The 27,130-nt window shown below is 44.4% G+C and overlaps 22 non-coding genes across 22 annotated transcripts; all 22 read left to right on the top strand.

Annotated features, from left to right (window-relative positions):
- The first annotated feature begins 5,632 nt into the window (after positions 1-5,632).
- Positions 5,633-5,725, top strand: TRNAI-UAU. The gene is given in 2 exon segments: positions 5,633-5,670; positions 5,690-5,725. It is a non-coding gene; the product is annotated as a tRNA-Ile (tRNA).
- Positions 5,726-6,134: 409 nt separating this feature from the next.
- TRNAR-CCU lies at positions 6,135-6,207 on the top strand. Its single transcript has one exon. It is a non-coding gene; the product is annotated as a tRNA-Arg (tRNA).
- Positions 6,208-6,727: 520 nt separating this feature from the next.
- On the top strand, positions 6,728-6,820 carry TRNAI-UAU. The gene is given in 2 exon segments: positions 6,728-6,765; positions 6,785-6,820. It is a non-coding gene; the product is annotated as a tRNA-Ile (tRNA).
- Positions 6,821-7,802: 982 nt separating this feature from the next.
- Positions 7,803-7,895, top strand: TRNAI-UAU. The gene is given in 2 exon segments: positions 7,803-7,840; positions 7,860-7,895. It is a non-coding gene; the product is annotated as a tRNA-Ile (tRNA).
- A 409-nt stretch (positions 7,896-8,304) lies between these two features.
- Positions 8,305-8,377, top strand: TRNAR-CCU. The gene has a single exon. It is a non-coding gene; the product is annotated as a tRNA-Arg (tRNA).
- Positions 8,378-8,903: 526 nt separating this feature from the next.
- Positions 8,904-8,996, top strand: TRNAI-UAU. Its single transcript is given in 2 exon segments — positions 8,904-8,941; positions 8,961-8,996. It is a non-coding gene; the product is annotated as a tRNA-Ile (tRNA).
- Positions 8,997-9,405: 409 nt separating this feature from the next.
- On the top strand, positions 9,406-9,478 carry TRNAR-CCU. Its single transcript has one exon. It is a non-coding gene; the product is annotated as a tRNA-Arg (tRNA).
- A 526-nt stretch (positions 9,479-10,004) lies between these two features.
- TRNAI-UAU lies at positions 10,005-10,097 on the top strand. The gene is given in 2 exon segments: positions 10,005-10,042; positions 10,062-10,097. It is a non-coding gene; the product is annotated as a tRNA-Ile (tRNA).
- Positions 10,098-10,516: 419 nt separating this feature from the next.
- TRNAR-CCU lies at positions 10,517-10,589 on the top strand. The gene has a single exon. It is a non-coding gene; the product is annotated as a tRNA-Arg (tRNA).
- A 1,022-nt stretch (positions 10,590-11,611) lies between these two features.
- TRNAR-CCU lies at positions 11,612-11,684 on the top strand. Its single transcript has one exon. It is a non-coding gene; the product is annotated as a tRNA-Arg (tRNA).
- A 520-nt stretch (positions 11,685-12,204) lies between these two features.
- Positions 12,205-12,297, top strand: TRNAI-UAU. The gene is given in 2 exon segments: positions 12,205-12,242; positions 12,262-12,297. It is a non-coding gene; the product is annotated as a tRNA-Ile (tRNA).
- A 409-nt stretch (positions 12,298-12,706) lies between these two features.
- On the top strand, positions 12,707-12,779 carry TRNAR-CCU. Its single transcript has one exon. It is a non-coding gene; the product is annotated as a tRNA-Arg (tRNA).
- A 526-nt stretch (positions 12,780-13,305) lies between these two features.
- Positions 13,306-13,398, top strand: TRNAI-UAU. Its single transcript is given in 2 exon segments — positions 13,306-13,343; positions 13,363-13,398. It is a non-coding gene; the product is annotated as a tRNA-Ile (tRNA).
- Positions 13,399-13,807: 409 nt separating this feature from the next.
- TRNAR-CCU lies at positions 13,808-13,880 on the top strand. Its single transcript has one exon. It is a non-coding gene; the product is annotated as a tRNA-Arg (tRNA).
- Positions 13,881-14,401: 521 nt separating this feature from the next.
- On the top strand, positions 14,402-14,494 carry TRNAI-UAU. Its single transcript is given in 2 exon segments — positions 14,402-14,439; positions 14,459-14,494. It is a non-coding gene; the product is annotated as a tRNA-Ile (tRNA).
- A 409-nt stretch (positions 14,495-14,903) lies between these two features.
- On the top strand, positions 14,904-14,976 carry TRNAR-CCU. Its single transcript has one exon. It is a non-coding gene; the product is annotated as a tRNA-Arg (tRNA).
- Positions 14,977-15,502: 526 nt separating this feature from the next.
- On the top strand, positions 15,503-15,595 carry TRNAI-UAU. The gene is given in 2 exon segments: positions 15,503-15,540; positions 15,560-15,595. It is a non-coding gene; the product is annotated as a tRNA-Ile (tRNA).
- Positions 15,596-16,004: 409 nt separating this feature from the next.
- TRNAR-CCU lies at positions 16,005-16,077 on the top strand. Its single transcript has one exon. It is a non-coding gene; the product is annotated as a tRNA-Arg (tRNA).
- A 520-nt stretch (positions 16,078-16,597) lies between these two features.
- TRNAI-UAU lies at positions 16,598-16,690 on the top strand. Its single transcript is given in 2 exon segments — positions 16,598-16,635; positions 16,655-16,690. It is a non-coding gene; the product is annotated as a tRNA-Ile (tRNA).
- A 1,002-nt stretch (positions 16,691-17,692) lies between these two features.
- Positions 17,693-17,785, top strand: TRNAI-UAU. Its single transcript is given in 2 exon segments — positions 17,693-17,730; positions 17,750-17,785. It is a non-coding gene; the product is annotated as a tRNA-Ile (tRNA).
- Positions 17,786-18,194: 409 nt separating this feature from the next.
- TRNAR-CCU lies at positions 18,195-18,267 on the top strand. The gene has a single exon. It is a non-coding gene; the product is annotated as a tRNA-Arg (tRNA).
- Positions 18,268-18,793: 526 nt separating this feature from the next.
- On the top strand, positions 18,794-18,886 carry TRNAI-UAU. Its single transcript is given in 2 exon segments — positions 18,794-18,831; positions 18,851-18,886. It is a non-coding gene; the product is annotated as a tRNA-Ile (tRNA).
- Positions 18,887-27,130: the final 8,244 nt, after the last annotated feature.

Raw genomic sequence — 27,130 nt, 5'->3', positions numbered from 1 at the left:
AATTTATATATCAAAACGTAGGTATGCTTGTCTGGTTTCAGGCAATGTGATCAGTTTTGTGATACGTATTTTAGTTTTAGTTCCAGGAGCTTCTAAAGGACAAGAGTGACAAAACCACTCTCATTGACCGTCCATGTTAAAAAAATTTAAAATTTTCCTGCAAAACACACAAAGACGCTCTTTTCTAAATCGCTGGCATGGCCACAATTTTAAGTTTATCAACATAAATTTCATATCGATGCGTTCACAAGGGCCGTGTCTTTCAAACGGTGAAGTCGCTGTATCGATCGCATGTACGGTTGTGGATTTATTACGTTTTGTTTGGAGGCATAATTAATGTATTGGTCTGTGAATTAAAAGGCGTTTGTAATGGAATTTCTTTCCATAAATAGCTTTCTACCTCAGTGCAATATTCCTCCTCACTGACCTGGGGGGAGGGGAAACCTCCTGAGGGGGGAGGGGCGACCAGGAAGTCAGGATACTCTCTACTTTGCAGATAGAGAAAGGAGCTGTGTGTCCTAAAGATAGTGTAGTGGTTATGGTGAATGGCTTTGGTGCGGGCTCAGCAATTCAGCATTCCCACTCGCATTTTCCTCAGGGAATGCATTTTCTAGTTCTTCTTCTTAATTTTATTCCGTACGTTTTTTGGCTCTGCGTAACTTCTGCATACTTTCAGCTATTGAGACCATTTAACTTTTAAAATGTTCGTCTCATTCAGCTAACGATGGGACTTCTTCAAGTTTTTTTGTACTATTTATACTTTTTAAAATATTAAGCTTTTAGACACTTTTTTTTAACATTGAAGTCAATGAGAACATCCTTTTTCCTGCTTCAAAACACACGTTCTGCCAAAAGTTTCAGCTCCTTCATACTTTCACTTACAGACACCAAACAAACTTTAAAGCGGTCACAAAATATTCAGCTATCCAAACATGACTTTTTAGATTGATATCTTATACGGTTTTTGTGAAAACGCAATTTACGTTTAGTGATTTTTTTATCGGTTATAATGTAATCCTATGGAGCAGGTTTAGAGTGTGTCATGTGACCTTTAGAGTGGAGATCTTTGAAAACAAAAATTATCTTTAAAAAAAGGGCGAACAAATTGCTCTCACGCCCACAAGATCTACTTGTCATACACAATTTATATATCAAAACGTAGGTATGCTTGTCTGGTTTCAGGCAATGTGATCAGTTTTGTGATACGTATTTTAGTTTTAGTTCCAGGAGCTTCTAAAGGACAAGAGTGACAAAACCACTCTCATTGACCGTCCATGTTAAAAATTTAAAAAATTTTCCTGCAAAACACACAAAGACGCTCTTTTCTAAATCGCTGGGATGGCCACAATTTTAAGTTTATCAACATAAATTTCATATCGATGCGTTCACAAGGGCCGTGTCTTTCAAACGGTGAAGTCGCTGTATCGATCGCATGTACGGTTGTGGATTTATTACGTTTTGTTTGGAGGCGTAATTAATGTATTGGTCTGTGAATTAAAAGGCGTTTGTAATGGAATTTCTTTCCATAAATAGCTTTCCTTACCTCAGTGCAATATTCCTCCTCACTGACCTGGGGGGAGGGGAAACCTCTTGAGGGGGGAGGGGCGACCAGGAAGTCAGCATACTCTCTACTTTGCAGATAGAGAAAGGAGCTGTGTGTCCTAAAGATAGTGTAGTGGTTATGGTGAATGGCTTTGGTGCGGGCTCAGCAATTCAGCATTCCCACTCGCATTTTCCTCAGGGAATGCATTTTCTAGTTATTCTTCTTCTTAATTTTATTCCGTACGTTTTTTGGCTCTGCGTAACTTCTGCATACTTTCAGCTATTGAGACCATTTAACTTTTAAAATGTTCGTCTCATTCAGCTAACGATGGGACTTCTTCAAGTTTTTTTGTACTATTTATACTTTTTAAAATATTAAGCTTTTAGACACTTTTTTTTAACATTGAAGTCAATGAGAACATCCTTTTTCCTGCTTCAAAACACACGTTCTGCCAAAAGTTTCAGCTCCTTCATACTTTCACTTACAGACACCAAACAAACTTTAAAGCGGTCACAAAATATTCAGCTATCCAAACATGACTTTTCAGATTGATATCTTTTACGGTTTTTGTGAAAACGCAATTTACGTTTAGCGATTTTTTCAGAAAATGGAATCGGTTATAATGTAACCCTATGGAAGGGATTTAGAGTGTGTCATGTGACCTTTAGAGTGGAGATCTTTGAAAACAAAAATTATCTTTAAAAAAAGGGCGAACAAATTGCTCTCACGCCCACAAGATCTACTTGTCATACACAATTTATATATCAAAACGTAGGTATGCTTGTCTGGTTTCAGGCAATGTGATCAGTTTTGTGATACGTATTTTAGTTTTAGTTCCAGGAGCTTCTAAAGGACAAGAGTGACAAAACCACTCTCATTGACCGTCCATGTTAAAAAAATTTAAAATTTTCCTGCAAAACACACAAAGACGCTCTTTTCTAAATCGCTGGCATGGCCACAATTTTAAGTTTATCAACATAAATTTCATATCGATGCGTTCACAAGGGCCGTGTCTTTCAAACGGTGAAGTCGCTGTATCGATCGCATGTACGGTTGTGGATTTATTACGTTTTGTTTGGAGGCATAATTAATGTATTGGTCTGTGAATTAAAAGGCGTTTGTAATGGAATTTCTTTCCATAAATAGCTTTCTACCTCAGTGCAATATTCCTCCTCACTGACCTGGGGGGAGGGGAAACCTCCTGAGGGGGGAGGGGCGACCAGGAAGTCAGGATACTCTCTACTTTGCAGATAGAGAAAGGAGCTGTGTGTCCTAAAGATAGTGTAGTGGTTATGGTGAATGGCTTTGGTGCGGGCTCAGCAATTCAGCATTCCCACTCGCATTTTCCTCAGGGAATGCATTTTCTAGTTCTTAATTTTAATTTTAATTTTATTCCGTACGTTTTTTGGCTCTGCGTAACTTCTGCATACTTTCAGCTATTGAGACCATTTAACTTTTAAAATGTTCGTCTCATTCAGCTAACGATGGGACTTCTTCAAGTTTTTTTGTACTATTTATACTTTTTAAAATATTAAGCTTTTAGACACTTTTTTTTAACATTGAAGTCAATGAGAACATCCTTTTTCCTGCTTCAAAACACACGTTCTGCCAAAAGTTTCAGCTCCTTCATACTTTCACTTACAGACACCAAACAAACTTTAAAGCGGTCACAAAATATTCAGCTATCCAAACATGACTTTTCAGATTGATATCTTTTACGGTTTTTGTGAAAACGCAATTTACGTTTAGCGATTTTTTCAGAAAATGGAATCGGTTATAATGTAACCCTATGGAAGGGATTTAGAGTGTGTCATGTGACCTTTACAGTGGAGATCTTTGAAAACAAAAATTATCTTTAAAAAAAGGGCGAACAAATTGCTCTCACGCCCACAAGATCTACTTGTCATACACAATTTATATATCAAAACGTAGGTATGCTTGTCTGGTTTCAGGCAATGTGATCAGTTTTGTGATACGTATTTTAGTTTTAGTTCCAGGAGCTTCTAAAGGACAAGAGTGACAAAACCACTCTCATTGACCGTCCATGTTAAAAATTTTAAAAATTTTCCTGCAAAACACACAAAGACGCTCTTTTCTAAATCGCTGGCATGGCCACAATTTTAAGTTTATCAACATAAATTTCATATCGATGCGTTCACAAGGGCCGTGTCTTTCAAACGGTGAAGTCGCTGTATCGATCGCATGTACGGTTGTGGATTTATTACGTTTTGTTTGGAGGCGTAATTAATGTATTGGTCTGTGAATTAAAAGGCGTTTGTAATGGAATTTCTTTCCATAAATAGCTTTCTACCTCAGTGCAATATTCCTCCTCACTGACCTGGGGGGAGGGGAAACCTCTTGAGGGGGGAGGGGCGACCAGGAAGTCAGCATACTCTCTACTTTGCAGATAGAGAAAGGAGCTGTGTGTCCTAAAGATAGTGTAGTGGTTATGGTGAATGGCTTTGGTGCGGGCTCAGCAATTCAGCATTCCCACTCGCATTTTCCTCAGGGAATGCATTTTCTAGTTCTTCTTAATTTTAATTTTAATTTTATTCCGTACGTTTTTTGGCTCTGCGTAACTTCTGCATACTTTGAGCTATTGAGACCATTTAACTTTTAAAATGTTCGTCTCATTCAGCTAACGATGGGACTTCTTCAAGTTTTTTTGTACTATTTATACTTTTTAAAATATTAAGCTTTTAGACACTTTTTTTTAACATTGAAGTCAATGAGAACATCCTTTTTCCTGCTTCAAAACACACGTTCTGCCAAAAGTTTCAGCTCCTTCATACTTTCACTTACAGACACCAAACAAACTTTAAAGCGGTCACAAAATATTCAGCTATCCAAACATGACTTTTCAGATTGATATCTTTTACGGTTTTTGTGAAAACGCAATTTACGTTTAGTGATTTTTTTATCGGTTATAATGTAATCCTATGGAGCAGGTTTAGAGTGTGTCATGTGACCTTTAGAGTGGAGATCTTTGAAAACAAAAATTATCTTTAAAAAAAGGGCGAACAAATTGCTCTCACGCCCACAAGATCTACTTGTCATACACAATTTATATATCAAAACGTAGGTATGCTTGTCTGGTTTCAGGCAATGTGATCAGTTTTGTGATACGTATTTTAGTTTTAGTTCCAGGAGCTTCTAAAGGACAAGAGTGACAAAACCACTCTCATTGACCGTCCATGTTAAAAATTTTAAAAATTTTCCTGCAAAACACACAAAGACGCTCTTTTCTAAATCGCTGGCATGGCCACAATTTTAAGTTTATCAACATAAATTTCATATCGATGCGTTCACAAGGGCCGTGTCTTTCAAACGGTGAAGTCGCTGTATCGATCGCATGTACGGTTGTGGATTTATTACGTTTTGTTTGGAGGCGTAATTAATGTATTGGTCTGTGAATTAAAAGGCGTTTGTAATGGAATTTCTTTCCATAAATAGCTTTCTACCTCAGTGCAATATTCCTCCTCACTGACCTGGGGGGAGGGGAAACCTCTTGAGGGGGGAGGGGCGACCAGGAAGTCAGCATACTCTCTACTTTGCAGATACAGAAAGGAGCTGTGTGTCCTAAAGATAGTGTAGTGGTTATGGTGAATGGCTTTGGTGCGGGCTCAGCAATTCAGCATTCCCACTCGCATTTTCCTCAGGGAATGCATTTTCTAGTTAATATGTGTTGCTCTTACTAGTGGAACTCAAATTAGTTGAGCATCATGCTATCAGCTGAACACAATCTTCTGCCAAGCGGGGTACCAGTCCTCTTGTCCAAAACCAAATCTCCCGCAATGTTTCGGACAAACAATGGGTTCCACTCAATGGAAAAGCTGACACATTGCGATATCATGTTTTCTTTCCAAAAAGTTCTACATTAAAAAAATTTTAAACTGTCCTTGAGCCTCAGTCAAGTGGCTCTGGCAGTGTTTTTCTCTAGGAGTACTTTTAAGCTACCATTTCTTGCTATGAGAGAAAAACTATTTTCTTTTGTCTTTTGGGATAGGCAGAATTTTAGGTTTTGGATCACTTGGAGGCCTATTTTAAACCGAGGAGAGATGGATGATGGATCTACAAGATGGCGGCTGCGCTCCAGTGGCGCAATCGTTCAGAGCGCGGTACTTATATGGCAGTATCTGTTGAGCAATGCCGAGGTTGTGAGTTCGAGCCTCACCTGGAGCATGCTTTTTGCCTTTCTTAATGGAAAATGGAATCTGGACCTACACCCTATGGCCTGAGAACTTTACCACAAGGCAGTAAGCGCCCAAAGAAACTCAAGGTTCTTTCCCCAGTCCTTGCTTGAATGAGCTGTCTTTCGGTTACACTCACCACATTCTTTAAATTGTGGACCAAAACTGAGAACGACAATGTGCGCCTTCTACTTGTTGAAAAGAGGTGTGGAGAGAAACGACACTGCTTTTCCCTTTCAGAAAACTCATTCTTCTGACTTTGTAGCTCAAACCGCTTGCAATTCTCTAGCAAGTTTGCAAGGGAAAATAAAAACAAAGATTTTGCCACCCTTACCTTGTAAAGTAAGAGAACGGATGACTTCTAAAAGTAAAAAAAAACGCTTAGCTGTCACTTGAGGTAAGCCCCAGTGGCCTAATGGATAAGGCACTGGCCTCCTAAGCCAGGGATTGTGGGTTCGAGTCCCATCTGGGGTGCTTGAGATCTTGCTTGTCTCTTTCACTGGGCAACTTCTTTCTAGGCACTCCCTAAAGCAAGGCTTTAAAAGAAAACCTTTAGAAATTCCCTTTCCTGATGCATTAATTAATAGGTGTTGCTCTTACTAGTGGAACTCAAATTAGTTGAGCATCATGCTATCAGCTGAACACAATCTTCTGCCAAGCGGGGTACCAGTCCTCTTGTCCAAAACCAAATCTCCCGCAATGTTTCGGACAAACAATGGGTTCCACTCAATGGAAAAGCTGACACATTGCGATATCATGTTTTCTTTCCAAAAAGTTCTACATTAAAAAAATTTTAAACTGTTCTTGAGCCTCAGTCAAGTGGCTCTGGCAGTGTTTTTCTCTAGGAGTACTTTTAAGCTACCATTTCTTGCTATGAGAGAAAAACTATTTTCTTTTGTCTTTTGGGATAGGCAGAATTTTAGGTTTTGGATCACTTGGAGGCCTATTTTAAACCGAGGAGAGATGGATGATGGATCTACCAGATGGTGGCTGCGCTCCAGTGGCGCAATCGGTCAGCGCGCGGTACTTATATGGCAGTATCTGTTGAGCAATGCCGAGGTTGTGAGTTCGAGCCTCACCTCGAGCATGCTTTTTGCCTTTCTTAATGGAAAATGGAATCTGGACCTACACCCTATGGCCTGAGAACTTTACCACAAGGCAGTAAGCGCCCAAAGAAACTCAAGGTTCTTTCCCCAGTCCTTGCTTGAATGAGCTGTCTTTCGGTTACACTCACCACATTCTTTAAATTGTGGACCAAAACTGAGAACGACAATGTGCGCCTTCTACTTGTTGAAAAGATGTGTGGAGAGCAACGACACTGCTTTTCCCTTTCAGAAAACTCATTCTTCTGACTTTGTAGCTCAAACCGCTTGCAATTCTCTAGCAAGTTTGCAAGGAAAAAAAAAAAAAAGATTTTGCCACCCTTACCTTGTAAAGTAAGAGAACGGATGACTTCTAAAAGTAAAAAAAAAACGCTTAGCTGTCACTTGAGGCAAGCCCCACTGGCCTCCTAAGCCAAGGATTGTGGGTTTGAGTCCCATCTGGGGTGCTTGAGATCTTGCTTGTCTCTTTCACTGGGCAACTTCTTTCTAGGCACTCCCTAAAGCAAGGCTTTAAAAGAAAACCTTTAGAAATTCCATTTCCTGATGCATTAATTAATATGTGTTGCTCTTACTAGTGGAACTCAAATTAGTTGAGCATCATGCTATCAGCTGAACACAATCTTCTGCCAAGAGGGCTACCAGTCCTCTTGTCCAAAACCAAATCTCCCGCAATGTTTCGGACAAACAATGGGTTCCACTCAATGGAAAAGCTGACACATTGCGATATCATGTTTTCTTTCCAAAAAGTTCTACATTTAATTTTTTTTAAACTGTCCTTGAGCCTCAGTCAAGTGGCTCTGGCAGTGTTTTTCTCTAGGAGTACTTTTAAGCTACCATTTCTTGCTATGAGAGAAAAACTATTTTCTTTTGTCTTTTGGGATAGGCAGAATTTTAGGTTTTGGATCACTTGGAGGCCTATTTTAAACCGAGGAGAGATGGATGATGGATCTACAAGATGGCGGCTGCGCTCCAGTGGCGCAATCGGTCAGCGCGCGGTACTTATATGGCAGTATCTGTTGAGCAATGCCGAGGTTGTGAGTTCGAGCCTCACCTGGAGCATGCTTTTTGCCTTTCTTAATGGAAAATGGAATCTGGACCTACACCCTATGGCCTGAGAACTTTACCACAAGGCAGTAAGCGCCCAAAGAAACTCAAGGTTCTTTCCCCAGTCCTTGCTTGAATGAGCTGTCTTTCGGTTACACTCACCACATTCTTTAAATTGTGGACCAAAACTGAGAACGACAATATGCACCTTCTACTTGTTGAAAAGAGGTGTGGAGAGCAACGACACTGCTTTTCCCTTTCAGAAAACTCATTCTTCTGACTTTGTAGCTCAAACCGCTTGCAATTCTCTAGCAAGTTTGCAAGGGAAAATAAAAACAACGATTTTGCCACCCTTACCTTGTAAAGTAAGAGAACGGATGACTTCTAAAAGTAAAAAAAAACGCTTAGCTGTCACTTGAGGCAAGCCCCAGTGGCCTAATGGATAAGGCACTGGCCTCCTAAGCCAGGGATTGTGGGTTCGAGTCCCATCTGGGGTGCTTGAGATCTTGCTTGTCTCTTTTACTGGGCAACTTCTTTCTAGGCACTCCCTAAAGCAAGGCTTTAAAAGAAAACCTTTAGAAATTCCCTTTCCTGAAGCATTAATTAATATGTGTTGCTCTTACTAGTGGAACTCAAATTAGTTGAGCATCATGCTATCAGCTGAACACAATCTTCTGCCAAGAGGGCTACCAGTCCTCTTGTCCAAAACCAAATCTCCCGCAATGTTTCGGACAAACAATGGGTTCCACTCCACACAATAGAAAAGCTGACACATTGCGATATCATGTTTTCTTTCCAAAAAGTTCTACATTTAATTTTTTTTAAACTGTCCTTGAGCCTCAGTCAAGTGGCTCTGGCAGTTTTTTTCTCTAGGAGTACTTATAAGCTACCATTTCTTGCTATGAGAAAAAAAACTATTTTCTTTTGTCTTTTGGGATAGGCAGAATTTTAGGTTTTGGATCTCTTGGAGGCCTATTTTAAACGAAGGAGAGATAGATGATGGATCTACCAGATGGCGGCTGCGCTCCAGTGGCGCAATCGGTCAGCGCGCGGTACTTATATGGCAGTATCTGTTGAGCAATGCCGAGGTTGTGAGTTCGAGCCTCACTTGGAGCACGCTTTTTGCCTTTCTTAATGGAAAATGGAATCTGGACCTACACCCTATGGCCTGAGAACTTTACCACAAGGCAGTAAGCGCCCAAAGAAACTCAAGGTTCTTTCCCCAGTCCTTGCTTGAATGAGCTGTCTTCCGGTTACACTCACCACATTCTTTAAATTGTGGACCAAAACTGAGAACGACAATGTGCGCCTTCTACTTGTTGAAAAGAGGTGTGGAGAGCAACGACACTGCTTTTCCCTTTCAGAAAACTCATTTTTCTGACTTTGTAGCTCAAACCGCTTGCAATTCTCTAGCAAGTTTGCAAGGGAAAATAAAAACAAAGATTTTGCCACCCTTACCTTGTAAAGTAAGAGAACGGATGACTTCTAAAAGTAAAAAAAAACGCTTAGCTGTCACTTGAGGCACGCCCCAGTGGCCTAATGGATAAGGCACTGGCCTCCTAAGCCAGGTATTGTGGGTTCGAGTCCCATCTGGGGTGCTTGAGATCTTGCTCGTCTCTTTCACTGGGCAACTTCTTTCTAGGCACTCCCTAAAGCAAGGCTTTAAGAGAAAACCTTTAGAAATTCCCTTTCCTGATGCATTAATTAATATGTGTTGCTCTTACTAGTGGAACTCAAATTAGTTGAGCATCATGCTATCAGCTGAACACAATCTTCTGCCAAGAGGGCTACCAGTCCTCTTGTCCAAAACCAAATCTCCCGCAATGTTTCGGACAAACAATGGGTTCCACTCCACTCAAAGGAAAAGCTGACTCATTGCGATATCATGTTTTCTTTCCAAAAAAGTTCTACATTTAATTTTTTTTAAACTGTCCTTGAGCCTCATTCAAGTGGCTCTGGCGGTGTTTTTCTCTAGGAGTACTTATAAGCTACCATTTCTTGCTATGAGAGAAAAACTATTTTCTTTTGTCTTTTGGAATTGGCAGAATTTTAGGCTTTGGATCACTTGGAGGCCTATTTTAAACCAAGGAGAGATGGATGATGGATCTTTCAGATGGTGGCTGCGCTCCAGTGGTGCAATCGGTCAGCGCGCGGTACTTATATGGCAGTATCTGTTGAGCAATGCCGAGGTTGTGAGTTCGAGCCTCACGTGGAGCATGCTTTTTCTTGCTTTTTGCCTTTCTTAATGGAAAATGGTATCTGGACCTACACCCTATGGCCTGAGAACTTTACCACAAGGCAGTAAGCGCCCAAAGAAACTCAAGGTTCTTTCCCCAGTCCTTGCTTGAATGAGCTGTCTTTCGGTTACACTCACCACATTCTTTAAATTGTGGACCAAAACTGAGAACGACAATGTGCGCCTTCTACTTGTTGAAAAGAGGTGTGGAGAGCAACGACACTGCTTTTCCCTTTCAGAAAACTCATTCTTCTGACTTTGTAGCTCAAACCGCTTGCAATTCTCTAGCAAGTTTGCAAGGGAAAATAAAAACAAAGATTTTGCCACCCTTACCTTGTAAAGTAAGAGAACGGATGACTTCTAAAAGTAAAAAAAAACGCTTAGCTGTCACTTGAGGCACGCCCCAGTGGCCTAATGGATAAGGCACTGGCCTCCTAAGCCAGGTATTGTGGGTTCGAGTCCCATCTGGGGTGCTTGAGATCTTGCTTGTCTCTTTCACTGGGCAACTTCTTTCTAGGCACTCCCTAAAGCAAGGCTTTAAAAGAAAACCTTTAGAAATTCCCTTTCCTGATGCATTAATTAATATGTGTTGCTCTTACTAGTGGAACTCAAATTAGTTGAGCATCATGCTATCAGCTGAACACAATCTTCTGCCAAGCGGGGTACCAGTCATCTTGTCCAAAACCAAATCTCCCGCAATGTTTCGGACAAACAATGGGTTCCACTCAATGGAAAAGCTGACACATTGCGATATCATGTTTTCTTTCCAAAAAGTTCTACATTAAAACATTTTTAAACTGTCCTTGAGCCTCATTCAAGTGGCTCTGGCGGTGTTTTTCTCTAGGAGTACTTATAAGCTACCATTTCTTGCTATGAGAGAAAAACTATTTTCTTTTGTCTTTTGGGATTGGCAGAATTTTAGGCTTTGGATCACTTGGAGGCCTATTTTAAACCGAGGAGAGATGGATGATGGATCTACAAGATGGCGGCTGCGCTCCAGTGGCGCAATCGTTCAGAGCGCGGTACTTATATGGCAGTATCTGTTGAGCAATGCTGAGGTTGTGAGTTCGAGCCTCACCTGGAGCATGCTTTTTGCCTTTCTTAATGGAAAATGGAATCTGGACCTACACCCTATGGCCTGAGAACTTTACCACAAGGCAGTAAGCGCCCAAAGAAACTCAAGGTTCTTTCCCCAGTCCTTGCTTGAATGAGCTGTCTTTCGGTTACACTCACCACATTCTTTAAATTGTGGACCAAAACTGAGAACGACAATGTGCGCCTTCTACTTGTTGAAAAGAGGTGTGGAGAGAAACGACACTGCTTTTCCCTTTCAGAAAACTCATTCTTCTGACTTTGTAGCTCAAACCGCTTGCAATTCTCTAGCAAGTTTGCAAGGGAAAATAAAAACAAAGATTTTGCCACCCTTACCTTGTAAAGTAAGAGAACGGATGACTTCTAAAAGTAAAAAAAAACGCTTAGCTGTCACTTGAGGTAAGCCCCAGTGGCCTAATGGATAAGGCACTGGCCTCCTAAGCCAGGAATTGTGGGTTCGAGTCCCATCTGGGGTGCTTGAGATCTTGCTTGTCTCTTTCACTGGGCAACTTCTTTCTAGGCACTCCCTAAAGCAAGGCTTTAAAAGAAAACCTTTAGAAATTCCCTTTCCTGATGCTTTAATTAATATGTGTTGCTCTTACTAGTGGAACTCAAATTAGTTGAGCATCATGCTATCAGCTGAACACAATCTTCTGCCAAGCGGGGTACCAGTCCTCTTGTCCAAAACCAAATCTCCCGCAATGTTTCGGACAAACAATGGGTTCCACTCAATGGAAAAGCTGACACATTGCGATATCATGTTTTCTTTCCAAAAAGTTCTACATTTAATTTTTTTTAAACTGTCCTTGAGCCTCAGTCAAGTGGCTCTGGCAGTGTTTTTCTCTAGGAGTACTTTTAAGCTACCATTTCTTGCTATGAGAGAAAAACTATTTTCTTTTGTCTTTTGGGATAGGCAGAATTTTAGGTTTTGGATCACTTGGAGGCCTATTTTAAACCGAGGAGAGATGGATGATGGATCTACAAGATGGCGGCTGCGCTCCAGTGGCGCAATCGGTCAGCGCGCGGTACTTATATGGCAGTATCTGTTGAGCAATGCCGAGGTTGTGAGTTCGAGCCTCACCTGGAGCATGCTTTTGGCCTTTCTTAATGGAAAATGGAATCTGGACCTACACCCTATGGCCTGAGAACTTTACCACAAGGCAGTAAGCGCCCAAAGAAACTCAAGGTTCTTTCCCCAGTCCTTGCTTGAATGAGCTGTCTTTCGGTTACACTCACCACATTCTTTAAATTGTGGACCAAAACTGAGAACGACAATATGCGCCTTCTACTTGTTGAAAAGAGGTGTGGAGAGCAACGACACTGCTTTTCCCTTTCAGAAAACTCATTCTTCTGACTTTGTAGCTCAAACCGCTTGCAATTCTCTAGCAAGTTTGCAAGGGAAAATAAAAACAACGATTTTGCCACCCTTACCTTGTAAAGTAAGAGAACGGATGACTTCTAAAAGTAAAAAAAAACGCTTAGCTGTCACTTGAGGCAAGCCCCAGTGGCCTAATGGATAAGGCACTGGCCTCCTAAGCCAGGGATTGTGGGTTCGAGTCCCATCTGGGGTGCTTGAGATCTTGCTTGTCTCTTTTACTGGGCAACTTCTTTCTAGGCACTCCCTAAAGCAAGGCTTTAAAAGAAAACCTTTAGAAATTCCCTTTCCTGATGCTTTAATTAATATGTGTTGCTCTTACTAGTGGAACTCAAATTAGTTGAGCATCATGCTATCAGCTGAACACAATCTTCTGCCAAGAGGGCTACCAGTCCTCTTGTCCAAAACCAAATCTCCCGCAATGTTTCGGACAAACAATGGGTTCCACTCCACACAAAGGAAAAGCTGACACATTGCGATATCATGTTTTCTTTCCAAAAAGTTCTACATTTAATTTTTTTTAAACTGTCCTTGAGCCTCAGTCAAGTGGCTCTGGCAGTTTTTTTCTCTAGGAGTACTTATAAGCTACCATTTCTTGCTATGAGAAAAAAAACTATTTTCTTTTGTCTTTTGGGATAGGCAGAATTTTAGGTTTTGGATCTCTTGGAGGCCTATTTTAAACGAAGGAGAGATGGATGATGGATCTACCAGATGGCGGCTGCGCTCCAGTGGCGCAATCTGTCAGCGTGCGGTACTTATATGGCAGTATCTGTTGAGCAATGCCGAGGTTGTGAGTTCGAGCCTCACTTGGAGCACGCTTTTTGCCTTTCTTAATGGAAAATGGAATCTGGACCTACACCCTATGGCCTGAGAACTTTACCACAAGGCAGTAAGCGCCCAAAGAAACTCAAGGTTCTTTCCCCAGTCCTTGCTTGAATGAGCTGTCTTCCGGTTACACTCACCACATTCTTTAAATTGTGGACCAAAACTGAGAACGACAATGTGCGCCTTCTACTTGTTGAAAAGAGGTGTGGAGAGAAACGACACTGCTTTTCCCTTTCAGAAAACTCATTCTTCTGACTTTGTAGCTCAAACCGCTTGCAATTCTCTAGCAAGTTTGCAAGGGAAAATAAAAACAAAGATTTTGCCACCCTTACCTTGTAAAGTAAGAGAACGGATGACTTCTAAAAGTAAAAAAAAACGCTTAGCTGTCACTTGAGGTAAGCCCCAGTGGCCTAATGGATAAGGCACTGGCCTCCTAAGCCAGGGATTGTGGGTTCGAGTCCCATCTGGGGTGCTTGAGATCTTGCTTGTCTCTTTCACTGGGCAACTTCTTTCTAGGCACTCCCTAAAGCAAGGCTTTAAAAGAAAACCTTTAGAAATTCCCTTTCCTGATGCATTAATTAATAGGTGTTGCTCTTACTAGTGGAACTCAAATTAGTTGAGCATCATGCTATCAGCTGAACACAATCTTCTGCCAAGCGGGGGTACCAGTCCTCTTGTCCAAAACCAAATCTCCCGCAATGTTTCGGACAAACAATGGGTTCCACTCAATGGAAAAGCTGACACATTGCGATATCATGTTTTCTTTCCAAAAAGTTCTACATTAAAAAAATTTTAAACTGTTCTTGAGCCTCAGTCAAGTGGCTCTGGCAGTGTTTTTCTCTAGGAGTACTTTTAAGCTACCATTTCTTGCTATGAGAGAAAAACTATTTTCTTTTGTCTTTTGGGATAGGCAGAATTTTAGGTTTTGGATCACTTGGAGTCCTATTTTAAACCGAGGAGAGATGGATGATGGATCTACCAGATGGCGGCTGCGCTCCAGTGGCGCAATCGGTCAGCGCGCGGTACTTATATGGCAGTATCTGTTGAGCAATGCCGAGGTTGTGAGTTCGAGCCTCACCTCGAGCATGCTTTTTGCCTTTCTTAATGGAAAATGGAATCTGGACCTACACCCTATGGCCTGAGAACTTTACCACAAGGCAGTAAGCGCCCAAAGAAACTCAAGGTTCTTTCCCCAGTCCTTGCTTGAATGAGCTGTCTTTCGGTTACACTCACCACATTCTTTAAATTGTGGACCAAAACTGAGAACGACAATGTGCGCCTTCTACTTGTTGAAAAGAGGTGTGGAGAGCAACGACACTGCTTTTCCCTTTCAGAAAACTCATTCTTCTGACTTTGTAGCTCAAACCGCTTGCAATTCTCTAGCAAGTTTGCAAGGGAAAATAAAAACAAAGATTTTGCCACCCTTACCTTGTAAAGTAAGAGAACGGATGACTTCTAAAAGTAAAAAAAAACGCTTAGCTGTCACTTGAGGCAAGCCCCAGTGGCCTAATGGATAAGGCACTGGCCTCCTAAGCCAGAGATTGTGGGTTTGTGTCCCATCTGGGGTGCTTGAGATCTTGCTTGTCTCTTTCACTGGGCAACTTCTTTCTAGGCACTCCCTAAAGCAAGGCTTTAAAAGAAAACCTTTAGAAATTCCATTTCCTGATGCATTAATTAATATGTGTTGCTCTTACTAGTGGAACTCAAATTAGTTGAGCATCATGCTATCAGCTGAACACAATCTTCTGCCAAGAGGGCTACCAGTCCTCTTGTCCAAAACCAAATCTCCCGCAATGTTTCGGACAAACAATGGGTTCCACTCCACACAAAGGAAAAGCTGACACATTGCGATATCATGTTTTCTTTCCAAAAAGTTCTACATTTAATTTTTTTTAAACTGTCCTTGAGCCTCAGTCAAGTGGCTCTGGCAGTTTTTTTCTCTAGGAGTACTTATAAGCTACCATTTCTTGCTATGAGAAAAAAAACTATTTTCTTTTGTCTTTTGGGATAGGCAGAATTTTAGGTTTTGGATCTCTTGGAGGCCTATTTTAAACGAAGGAGAGATGGATGATGGATCTACCAGATGGCGGCTGCGCTCCAGTGGCGCAATCGGTCAGCGCGCGGTACTTATATGGCAGTATCTGTTGAGCAATGCCGAGGTTGTGAGTTCGAGCCTCACTTGGAGCACGCTTTTTGCCTTTCTTAATGGAAAATGGAATCTGGACCTACACCCTATGGCCTGAGAACTTTACCACAAGGCAGTAAGCGCCCAAAGAAACTCAAGGTTCTTTCCCCAGTCCTTGCTTGAATGAGCTGTCTTCCGGTTACACTCACCACATTCTTTAAATTGTGGACCAAAACTGAGAACGACAATGTGCGCCTTCTACTTGTTGAAAAGAGGTGTGGAGAGAAACGACACTGCTTTTCCCTTTCAGAAAACTCATTCTTCTGACTTTGTAGCTCAAACCGCTTGCAATTCTCTAGCAAGTTTGCAAGGGAAAATAAAAACAAAGATTTTGCCACCCTTACCTTGTAAAGTAAGAGAACGGATGACTTCTAAAAGTAAAAAAAAACGCTTAGCTGTCACTTGAGGTAAGCCCCAGTGGCCTAATGGATAAGGCACTGGCCTCCTAAGCCAGGGATTGTGGGTTCGAGTCCCATCTGGGGTGCTTGAGATCTTGCTTGTCTCTTTCACTGGGCAACTTCTTTCTAGGCACTCCCTAAAGCAAGGCTTTAAAAGAAAACCTTTAGAAATTCCCTTTCCTGATGCATTAATTAATAGGTGTTGCTCTTACTAGTGGAACTCAAATTAGTTGAGCATCATGCTATCAGCTGAACACAATCTTCTGCCAAGCGGGGTACCAGTCCTCTTGTCCAAAACCAAATCTCCCGCAATGTTTCGGACAAACAATGGGTTCCACTCAATGGAAAAGCTGACACATTGCGATATCATGTTTTCTTTCCAAAAAGTTCTACATTAAAAAAATTTTAAACTGTTCTTGAGCCTCAGTCAAGTGGCTCTGGCAGTGTTTTTCTCTAGGAGTACTTTTAAGCTACCATTTCTTGCTATGAGAGAAAAACTATTTTCTTTTGTCTTTTGGGATAGGCAGAATTTTAGGTTTTGGATCACTTGGAGGCCTATTTTAAACCGAGGAGAGATGGATGATGGATCTACAAGATGGCGGCTGCGCTCCAGTGGCGCAATCGGTCAGCGCGCGGTACTTATATGGCAGTATCTGTTGAGCAATGCCGAGGTTGTGAGTTCGAGCCTCACCTCGAGCATGCTTTTTGCCTTTCTTAATGGAAAATGGAATCTGGACCTACACCCTATGGCCTGAGAACTTTACCACAAGGCAGTAAGCGCCCAAAGAAACTCAAGGTTCTTTCCCCAGTCCTTGCTTGAATGAGCTGTCTTTCGGTTACACTCACCACATTCTTTAAATTGTGGACCAAAACTGAGAACGACAATGTGCGCCTTCTACTTGTTGAAAAGAGGTGTGGAGAGCAACGACACTGCTTTTCCCTTTCAGAAAACTCATTCTTCTGACTTTGTAGCTCAAACCGCTTGCAATTCTCTAGCAAGTTTGCAAGGGAAAATAAAAACAAAGATTTTGCCACCCTTACCTTGTAAAGTAAGAGAACGGATGACTTCTAAAAGTAAAAAAAAACGCTTAGCTGTCACTTGAGGCAAGCCCCAGTGGCCTAATGGATAAGGCACTGGCCTCCTAAGCCAGGGATTGTGGGTTTGTGTCCCATCTGGGGTGCTTGAGATCTTGCTTGTCTCTTTCACTGGGCAACTTCTTTCTAGGCACTCCCTAAAGCAAGGCTTTAAAAGAAAACCTTTAGAAATTCCATTTCCTGATGCATTAATTAATATGTGTTGCTCTTACTAGTGGAACTCAAATTAGTTGAGCATCATGCTATCAGCTGAACACAATCTTCTGCCAAGAGGGCTACCAGTCCTCTTGTCCAAAACCAAATCTCCCGCAATGTTTCGGACAAAGAATGGGTTCCACTCAATGGAAAAGCTGACACATTGCGATATCATGTTTTCTTTCCAAAAAGTTCTACATTTAATTTTTTTTAAACTGTCCTTGAGCCTCAGTCAAGTGGCTCTGGCAGTGTTTTTCTCTAGGAGTACTTTTAAGCTACCATTTCTTGCTATGAGAGAAAAACTATTTTCTTTTGTCTTTTGGGATAGGCAGAATTTTAGGTTTTGGATCACTTGGAGGCCTATTTTAAACCGAGGAGAGATGGATGATGGATCTACAAGATGGCGGCTGCGCTCCAGTGGCGCAATCGGTCAGCGCGCGGTACTTATATGGCAGTATCTGTTGAGCAATGCCGAGGTTGTGAGTTCGAGCCTCACCTGGAGCATGCTTTTTGCCTTTCTTAATGGAAAATGGAATCTGGACCTACACCCTATGGCCTGAGAACTTTACCACAAGGCAGTAAGCGCCCAAAGAAACTCAAGGTTCTTTCCCCAGTCCTTGCTTGAATGAGCTGTCTTTCGGTTACACTCACCACATTCTTTAAATTGTGGACCAAAACTGAGAACGACAATATGCGCCTTCTACTTGTTGAAAAGAGGTGTGGAGAGCAACGACACTGCTTTTCCCTTTCAGAAAACTCATTCTTCTGACTTTGTAGCTCAAACCGCTTGCAATTCTCTAGCAAGTTTGCAAGGGAAAATAAAAACAACGATTTTGCCACCCTTACCTTGTAAAGTAAGAGAACGGATGACTTCTAAAAGTAAAAAAAAACGCTTAGCTGTCACTTGAGGCAAGCCCCAGTGGCCTAATGGATAAGGCACTGGCCTCCTAAGCCAGGGATTGTGGGTTCGAGTCCCATCTGGGGTGCTTGAGATCTTGCTTGTCTCTTTCACTGGGCAACTTCTTTCTAGGCACTCCCTAAAGCAAGGCTTTAAAAGAAAACCTTTAGAAATTCCCTTTCCTGAAGCATTAATTAATATGTGTTGCTCTTACTAGTGGAACTCAAATTAGTTGAGCATCATGCTATCAGCTGAACACAATCTTCTGCCAAGAGGGCTACCAGTCCTCTTGTCCAAAACCAAATCTCCCGCAATGTTTCGGACAAACAATGGGTTCCACTCCACACAAAGGAAAAGCTGACACATTGCGATATCATGTTTTCTTTCCAAAAAGTTCTACATTTAATTTTTTTTAAACTGTCCTTGAGCCTCAGTCAAGTGGCTCTGGCAGTTTTTTTCTCTAGGAGTACTTATAAGCTACCATTTCTTGCTATGAGAAAAAAAACTATTTTCTTTTGTCTTTTGGGATAGGCAGAATTTTAGGTTTTGGATCTCTTGGAGGCCTATTTTAAACGAAGGAGAGATGGATGATGGATCTACCAGATGGCGGCTGCGCTCCAGTGGCGCAATCGGTCAGCGCGCGGTACTTATATGGCAGTATCTGTTGAGCAATGCCGAGGTTGTGAGTTCGAGCCTCACTTGGAGCACGCTTTTTGCCTTTCTTAATGGAAAATGGAATCTGGACCTACACCCTATGGCCTGAGAACTTTACCACAAGGCAGTAAGCGCCCAAAGAAGCTCAAGGTTCTTTCCCCAGTCCTTGCTTGAATGAGCTGTCTTTCGGTTACACTCACCACATTCTTTAAATTGTGGACCAAAACTGAGAACGACAATGTGCGCCTTCTACTTGTTGAAAAGAGGTGTGGAGAGCAACGACACTGCTTTTCCCTTTCAGAAAACTCATTTTTCTGACTTTGTAGCTCAAACCGCTTGCAATTCTCTAGCAAGTTTGCAAGGGAAAATAAAAACAAAGATTTTGCCACCCTAACCTTGTAAAGTAAGAGAACGGATGACTTCTAAAAGTAAAAAAAAAACGCTTAGCTGCCACTTGAGGCAAGCCCCAGTGGCCTATTGGATAAGGCACTGGCCTTCTAAGCCAGGGATTTTGGATCACCTGGAGGCCTATTTTAAACCGAAGACAGATGGATGAAGAATCTTGCAAATGGCGGCTGTGCTCCAGTGGCGCAATCGGTCAGCACATGGTACTTATATGGCAGTATCTGTTTAGCAATGCTGAGGTTCTGAGTTCGAGTCTCACCTGGAGCATGCTTTTTTCTTGCTTTTTGCCTTACTTAATGGAAAATGGAATATGCACCTGCATCCACTGCTCTGCAAACCTGCACCTGCTGACCTACGTCCCCTGCTCCCTGTACAAGCCGTTCCAGCTTCCTCTTGGCTTCACTACTCCAAGCAGTGAGGACTGAACAGGCACCCTTACTTACCTCACCGTGCTCTTACCAACACTGTCTCCACCCCAGTGGTCTCCAAGCCGGAGTGGTACAGGAGGTCTCCCTCCGGGCGGCAGGCTCACACCTAAGGTACGTAACAGATCCTTGTGACGGCGATACATTCAAATCCCGAAATTCTGGAGAAACAACAGGAGTCTCTCCTAAGATTGAGATCAAATAATCTAATCGGACTAGCACCAGAGCTGCAAAATCAAAGGATTTTGTTTCTACATGTAAAGATCATCTTTTTTTGCATTTTTTTGCTAGATAATTGCATAGAACCCCCAAACACTATAATATATTTCATTATCAGAGACCCTAGAGAATACAATGGCGGTCATTGCAACTTTTTATCTCGCACAGTATTTGCGCAGCAATTTTTCAAACGTGTTTAATGCTTTAAAAAGATTAAAAAAAAAGTTAGCCCAATGTTTTTGTATAATGTGAAAAATGAAGTTACGCCGAGTAAATAGATACCTAACATGTCACGCTTCAAAATTGCACACGCTCGTGGAATGACGCCAAACTTCGGTACTTAAAAATCTCCATAGGCGACGCTTTACATTTTTTTACTGGTTACATGTTTTGAGTTACAGAGGAGGTCTAGGACTAGAATTATTGCTCTCGCTCTAACATGTGTGGTTTGAACACCATTTTCATATGTGGGCGCGTCTTATGTATGCGTTCGCTTCTGCGTGCAAGCTCACGGGGACAGGGGCACTTTAAAAAAAATGTTTTATTATTATTGTTAATTTTACTTATTTTGTTTACATCTTGACACTTATAATAATAAAAAAAATATTTTGATCACTTTTATTCCTATTACAAGGAATGTAAACATCCCTTGTAATAGGAATATGCATGACAGGACCTCTTTACAGTGAGATATGGGGTCAATAAGACCCCACATCTCACCACTAGGCTGGGAAGGCTAAAAAAATAAAAACATAAAAATAGGATTTTTGTACTCACCGTAAAATCCATTTCATAGACGGACACAGCCTTCTTTGACATTAGGGTTATGCTTCTTCCTACCAGGAGAGTTTAGGCAGAATTTAACAGCACTTAAAACCTTTCCTTCGTGCCGCTCCTCCCAGGGGGCGTGGCTCCCCAGGCATAACCCACACCCTGCTCTAGGAGCCTCAGTCTGTAACAAGCAGTACAAACCAAGGAGGGGTGGGTGCTGTGTCCGTCTATGAACTCAGAGAAATGGATTTTACTGTGAGTACAAAAATCCTATTTTCTCTTCCGTTCATAGACGGACACAGCCTTCTTTGACATTAGGGACGTCCCCAAGCAGTGTGAAAAAAATTAGAGGGGTGGGAAAACAACACAGCAAACCAGGTTACACCCCAAACAAAAACCGGAGTTGCTCAACGGAGAAACTCCAATCATAAACTGCCGCCCGTAACACCTGCGGCTGAAGGAAACATCAAAAGATGCACACACATCCACCTTGTAAAACTTTGAAAAAGCGTGGATTGACGACCAGGATGCATCCTAACACCGCTGTAACACAGAGGCATGATGCCGGAAAGCCCAAGAGGCCCCGATCGCCCTGGTCGAATGCACCATAACCCGAAAGGGGGGGTGCACGCCCCTTCAGGGCATAGGCCTGAAGCACAATCCGTCGGAACCACCTAGGAACGGTGGCCGACGAGACCGCCAGGCCCTCTTGTAGGGCCAGCCACCAACACGAACAGTGAGTCCGACTTCCGGAACGGAACCGTAACAGATAAGTACACTTGTAGGGCCCGAACCACATCCAGAGGATGCAAAGTGGCCTCCTCCTGGCATTTCGGCCGAGGACATAAGGATGGAAGAACAATGTCCCCATCAATGTGAAAAGCCGAAACGACCTTAGGGAGAAAAACGGCTGCAGCCGCAGCACCACCTCATCCTTACGGATGACCAAGTAGGGAGCCTTGCAAGACAAGGCCGCCAGATCAGACAGACACCCGTCTGATCGAGGTAATCGCTACCAGAAATAAAATCACCATTTGTGACAATAAACAAAAAACCTCCCGAATGTCCTCAAAGGGAGCATCCCGAAGCACCGAAAGGACTAAATTCAAGTCCCATTGGGGTAATGGAGGGCGCACCGGAGGGGCCACCTGCCAGACCCCCCTGACCCAGGAGTGCTACGCCAAGGGTCGCTGCAAGTAAAAACAGCCAGAGCAGAAATCTGGCTCCTAACCGTACTTAAGGCGAGAGCCCGGACCACTCCCTGCTGTAAAGACAGCAGAACCCTGTACACTCCTCACACGCAGAGATGTAGGCCTTCCATGTATGATGGTAAATCCAACGTGAGGTAGACTTCCGTGCAGGCAGCACGGTAGAGACCACCGAGCCCAATAGGCCTCGGTCCTTTAGCCCCTGGCTCTCAACAGCCACGCCGCTAAAGCCGTTGGCTGTGAAACAGGGTGGAAGATCGCACCCTATAACAGAAGATCAACGCCCAGGGGAAGACGCTAGGGGGCGTCTGCCACCAGACGCACCAGGTCCGCTTACCAGGAGCGACAAGGCCAATCTGGGGCAATCAGGATTGATAGAATCTCTACAGCTTCCACTCTGCGCAGCAGGTGAGGAAGAAGCTTCCGAGGAGGGAAGGTGTAAAGTAGACGATAGTGACCCCAAGGAGCCACCAACGCGCCTGACGCGTCCGCCCACGGGTCCTTAAACCTGGCCACGAACCGTGGCACCTACCTATAGAGACGGGACGCTAGAAGGTCCACGTCCAGAGTGCCCCACTTTTTGGCACAGACCCCGAAACACCTGCGGGTGGAGAGACCACTCTCCTTGGCCCAGTGTAGTGCGACTTAGGAGGTCGGCTAGCCAATTCCATACTCCCGGAATGTACCCATACGATAGAGCCGGAACGGACCCTTCGGCCCACCGAAAGGATGTGCGCGACCCCCGTCGCTGCAACAGAACTCCGTGTGCTGCCCTGATGATCAACCTACGCCACGGTCGTGGCGTCATCGGACAGGAACCCGACCTGTCGGCCCTGTAGATCCAGGGACAACCTGGCAAGGCAAAGCTTGATTGCTCGGAGCTCCAGAACGTTGATCAGTAGGCAGGACTCCACCTGAGTCCAGTGCCCCTGGGCTGACTGGGTGCCCCCTCCCCAACCGGAGAGGCTGGCATCCGTCGTGACTACTGTCCAGTGGCCTGCAGAAAAACGACTTTCCGGCCCGAAGCACCGGAAACGCCAGCCACCACACCAGGGGAGACATGAGCAGATGACTCAATTAAATCTGGTAATCCAGAGATGATGGAAGCTTGTCCCAACGTGACAGCAATTCCCACCGTAGTACCCTGGTGTGGAATTGGACATACGGAACCGCCTCGAAAGAGGCCACCAACGGACCCAGAACCTTCCTGCAGAATCGCAGAGATGACCGCTTCTGGGTCGGCAACTGCTGCACAGCAGATAGCAGAGTCTGAAGTTTTTCCGTTAGGAGAAAAACACTCCCGCCCTGGCGGAATCCAGGACTAGTCCCAGGTATTCCAGTCCCTGAGACGGAATCAACCCTGATTTCAGGACAATCCAGAAACCAGCCGAACACTCGGAGAGCCTGACACGTGATAGACACGGCTCCACCAATGCAGAGCTCGAAGAAGCTCGTAGGAGAATGTCTTCCAGACATCCCATGATAACAAACCCCCGCTGTCACAGCCGGGCCAGTATCGGGACGAGCACCTTGGCGAAAACCCTCCGAATGGGAAGGACACCAATTGAAAATGGTCCCCCCGACCGCAAAGCACAGAATCTCCGGTGCTTTGAGGATATGCGAACATGCAGGTACACGTTCATGACATCCAAAAATGCCAGAAAATCCCCCTGATGGAGTGCCGCTATTACCAAGCGAATCGACACCACCTAAAAGTTTGCACCTTGACAAAACAAACGAGGGACTTGAGGCCCAGGATTGACCGGGCCCCATCCTCCGTGGGGACACAAACAGAATGGAGTAAAACCCTGAGACCGTTGCAACGAGGGAACTGGCACAATCACTCCCCTGACCAGAAGATCCAAGACAGCCCCTGACAGAGCCAACTGGGGAACCGGAGGAGGCCAGAGGCCGGAGGGAAAAAACCTGTATGGCAGACAAGAAAGAAACTCAATCTTGTACCCCAAGGAAAACACTTCGCAATGCAAAGCCAGTCTCCCACCCGAGACACGGGCGGAAGCAGACCTTCAGGCGGAAGCAGGTATGTCTGCAGACTTGTTAGGCATGCGGTATCAGGTGCGCTGCTACCCCGCAGCGGGGATTCAAGCACCATGTAGACCTACCCCCACCGCACAGGGTGGGCGAAAAAACGCTCGGAGGTAGGCAAGGAGGGTCCTTGCACAGGGCGAGGTCCCTAGCCCTTCCCAGACTGTGGGAACAGCATGCGCTTACCACCCATGGCATCCTCAATGATGCCATTCAGGGAAGTCCCAAAAGGACCGTTCACCCTTAAAGGCCATCACCAAGGCCTCCTTAGAGGACTAGTCCGCAGACCAGTTCTTCAGCCACACAAGGCGGCGCAGAACCACTGCATAGACGGAAGCCCCGGATCGTATCCATGGCTGCCTCGCAGAGAAAATTCTGACCCTGAACCAATTGTTCAGCCAGGTCCCTAGAGGATTCGGAAGCCCCTTCTTCCATCTCCTGCAGCAGGAGCTTTGCCCTTTTAGTCGGGGCCTGACCAGGGCCCCGGCCAGAGCCGGCCTCACCGCCAAACCCACCACCGTGAATAGGGAGCGGGCCACGGCCTCCACTCTCCTATCAGCGGGATCCTGAAATGCAGGAGCCCCTTCCACAGGCAACGTGGTGGCCTTGCGCAGTCTGGACACAGGGAGGTCCACTGGCGGAGGACAGACCTACTTTTATTTTTTTTTATTTTTTAAAAGCCCCCCTCAAGGGGGTTACGGGTTGCAAAGTTTTTTGACAAACTTTTTGCGGTGCATCCCATTCCTTGTATAACATATTGTCCAAATAAGGAACACAAGGAAACACTTCAGCGGTGCGTGGCGGCCTGCGGAAATCCCAAAAGGTACTGACACGGTGGTGTCTCTGCCACATCCTCAATTTTTAGAGTCTCACGCACCGCAGAAACAAGAGCTCCAACAAAATCTTTCCAGCAACTGACACTGCAGCATAGACATCCTCACTATCCATGTGGGTCAAGCCCGCAGCCACTGACATACCAGAACCAGATTCCATGTCAGAGACATCCCCAGAAGCAGGCTCAGGGAGGGGGCGCTTTTTAACCCCCCATCCGGGAACTAGCTGCTTTAAACCTGGCAAGAAACCCAGGACAGCCAACATAACAGATGTGGCAGGGGAAGGGGCGTTAAGGGTTAACTCAGGCCTAGTGGAGAGGGAGACCTGGCTCAGGTTCCATAGCGCCAGCGCTGAGTCACCCACCCTGCAAGGAAGGACAAAAAAAAACACTGGTCACCTCCTTGCTGCTATTGCAGAGCATGGGGGCCCCTGGTACTCACCACCCCACCCAGCTGCAGAGAGAGCTGAAAACCTGAGGTGTGCTCTGATGTGCTGGCTGTGATGTGTCTGTCACCTCAGGGAAGAATCATCACAAGAGACCAGAGGCTGTGCTGTGTCTGTCACATCAGGGAAGAAACGCAGCGTTTCACAGCACTAAAACTGTCCCACAGACCAGAGGCTGTGCTGTGTCTGTCACCTCAGGGAAGAATCCAAGATGGCCGCCGTCTGAGGTAAAAATCACCTCATAGAACACAGCAGCACCCCCCAGAGTAACAACACAGTCCCCCAAAAACACACGGGCCCCGGTGGTAATAAAGAAAACCCAGGAGGCCCCCCTTCACAGCCACTACCCAGTCAGGGGAAGGAGGGAGAGGAAGGGGAGAGAGGAAAGCAGGGCGGACCCTCAGTCGACCTCCCCAGGGAAAACACCAGCCAGACCACTTACCTGAGTAAGGGGCCACTACTTACCCGTCCTGCGACTACCCGGCTGGAGGTATCCCAGACAGAACCAACGTCCGTAAACAGCATGGCTGTCGGCCAGACACACTGCGACAAGGCCATAGAGACCGGTCATATGTGTGCCCTAGAACCGAAGTTCCCCGGCCGCCCCTGGAGCAACGGGGCCTGTCGTGGACGTCCCAAAGCTGAGCTAAGGGCCGGCACACGCTCGATGGCCGAACATGGGGGGACTACAAGAGTCAAGACCCAGCCTGTCACCCAGTCGGCTGTTGATAGAAGAATCACAGGATTCAAAAATGCAGGAACAAAATAATAAAAGCGAGAAAAATCGCAAGAAAAAAACTCCAGAGTACAGGGACTCCAGAAGTGCCTGACTCCTCTCCTGTCGTTAGGCAGAAAAAGACTGAGGCTCCTAGAGCAGGGTGTGGGTTATGCCTGGGGGAGCCACGCCCCCTGGGAGGAGCGGCACGAAGGAAAGGTTTTAACACTTTAAGTGCTGTTAAATTCTGCCTAAACTCTCCTGGTAGGAAGAAGCATAACCCTAATGTCAAAGAAGGCTGTGCCCGTCTATGAACGGAAGAGAAACATCACCGCTTCACAGCCGAAGCGGCGCCGTTTTTTTGAATGTAGAGGCCCGGCATGACGTCATAACATCGCGCCCGGCCTCCGAAGATCATAGAGACTTTGGCGACCATCTGGTCCACCGGAATCCTCTGTGATCTGCATTTGGGAGCCGGCGGTTCCTGTTACCAGCTCACCGATCGCACAGGTGAGTCGGTAGAAGCACCGGAGGGAGGCGGGAACGTCCCCTTTTGCCGCCTGTAGGAACGTTCAAGCGGCGGAATAGCCGCTGTGATCATTCCTATGGTGTAGGGAAAATGGTATAGGGAAAATACAGATATCTGAATGATGCCTGTAGCTTCAGGCATCATTCAGATATAGCCCCACAAAGTACCACAAAGCCCAGGACGTCATATGAAGTCCCCTGGGCGCCAAGTGGTTAAAAAAGTCACTCCACTATAAAAATATTTATTTTCTCAAAATGCGTCTTTTCTGAAAAAGAACGCAAGATTCTTAGAAGGGGCCTTAATTGTGCCCCGGAGAGCCCCCCTAACCTCTTTAACCCCTTCCATACAGGGCATTTTCACCCCCTTCCTGCCCAGACCAATTTTTAGTTTTCAGAGCTGTTGCACTTTGAATGACAATTGCGTGGTCATGCAACACTGTACCCAAACTAAATCTTTATGTTTTTCCCCCCCCCACAAATAGAGCTTTCGTTTGGTGGTATTTGATCATCTCTGCGGTTTTTATTTTTTGCGCTATAAACAAAAGAACAGCGACAATTTAAAAAAAACACAATATTTTTTACTTTTTTATTTAATAAACTTTACAATTTAAAAAAAAAAAAAACATTTTTTTCCCTCAGTTTAGGCCGATACGTATTCTTCTACATATTTTTGGTAAATCACAATAATCGTATATTGATTGG

The sequence above is a fragment of the Rana temporaria genome, chromosome 3 (assembly GCF_905171775.1).
Source record: "Rana temporaria chromosome 3, aRanTem1.1, whole genome shotgun sequence".
In the NCBI taxonomy this organism is placed as follows: Eukaryota; Metazoa; Chordata; class Amphibia; order Anura; family Ranidae; genus Rana; species Rana temporaria.
This window is presented reverse-complemented; position numbering and strand designations above follow the sequence as displayed.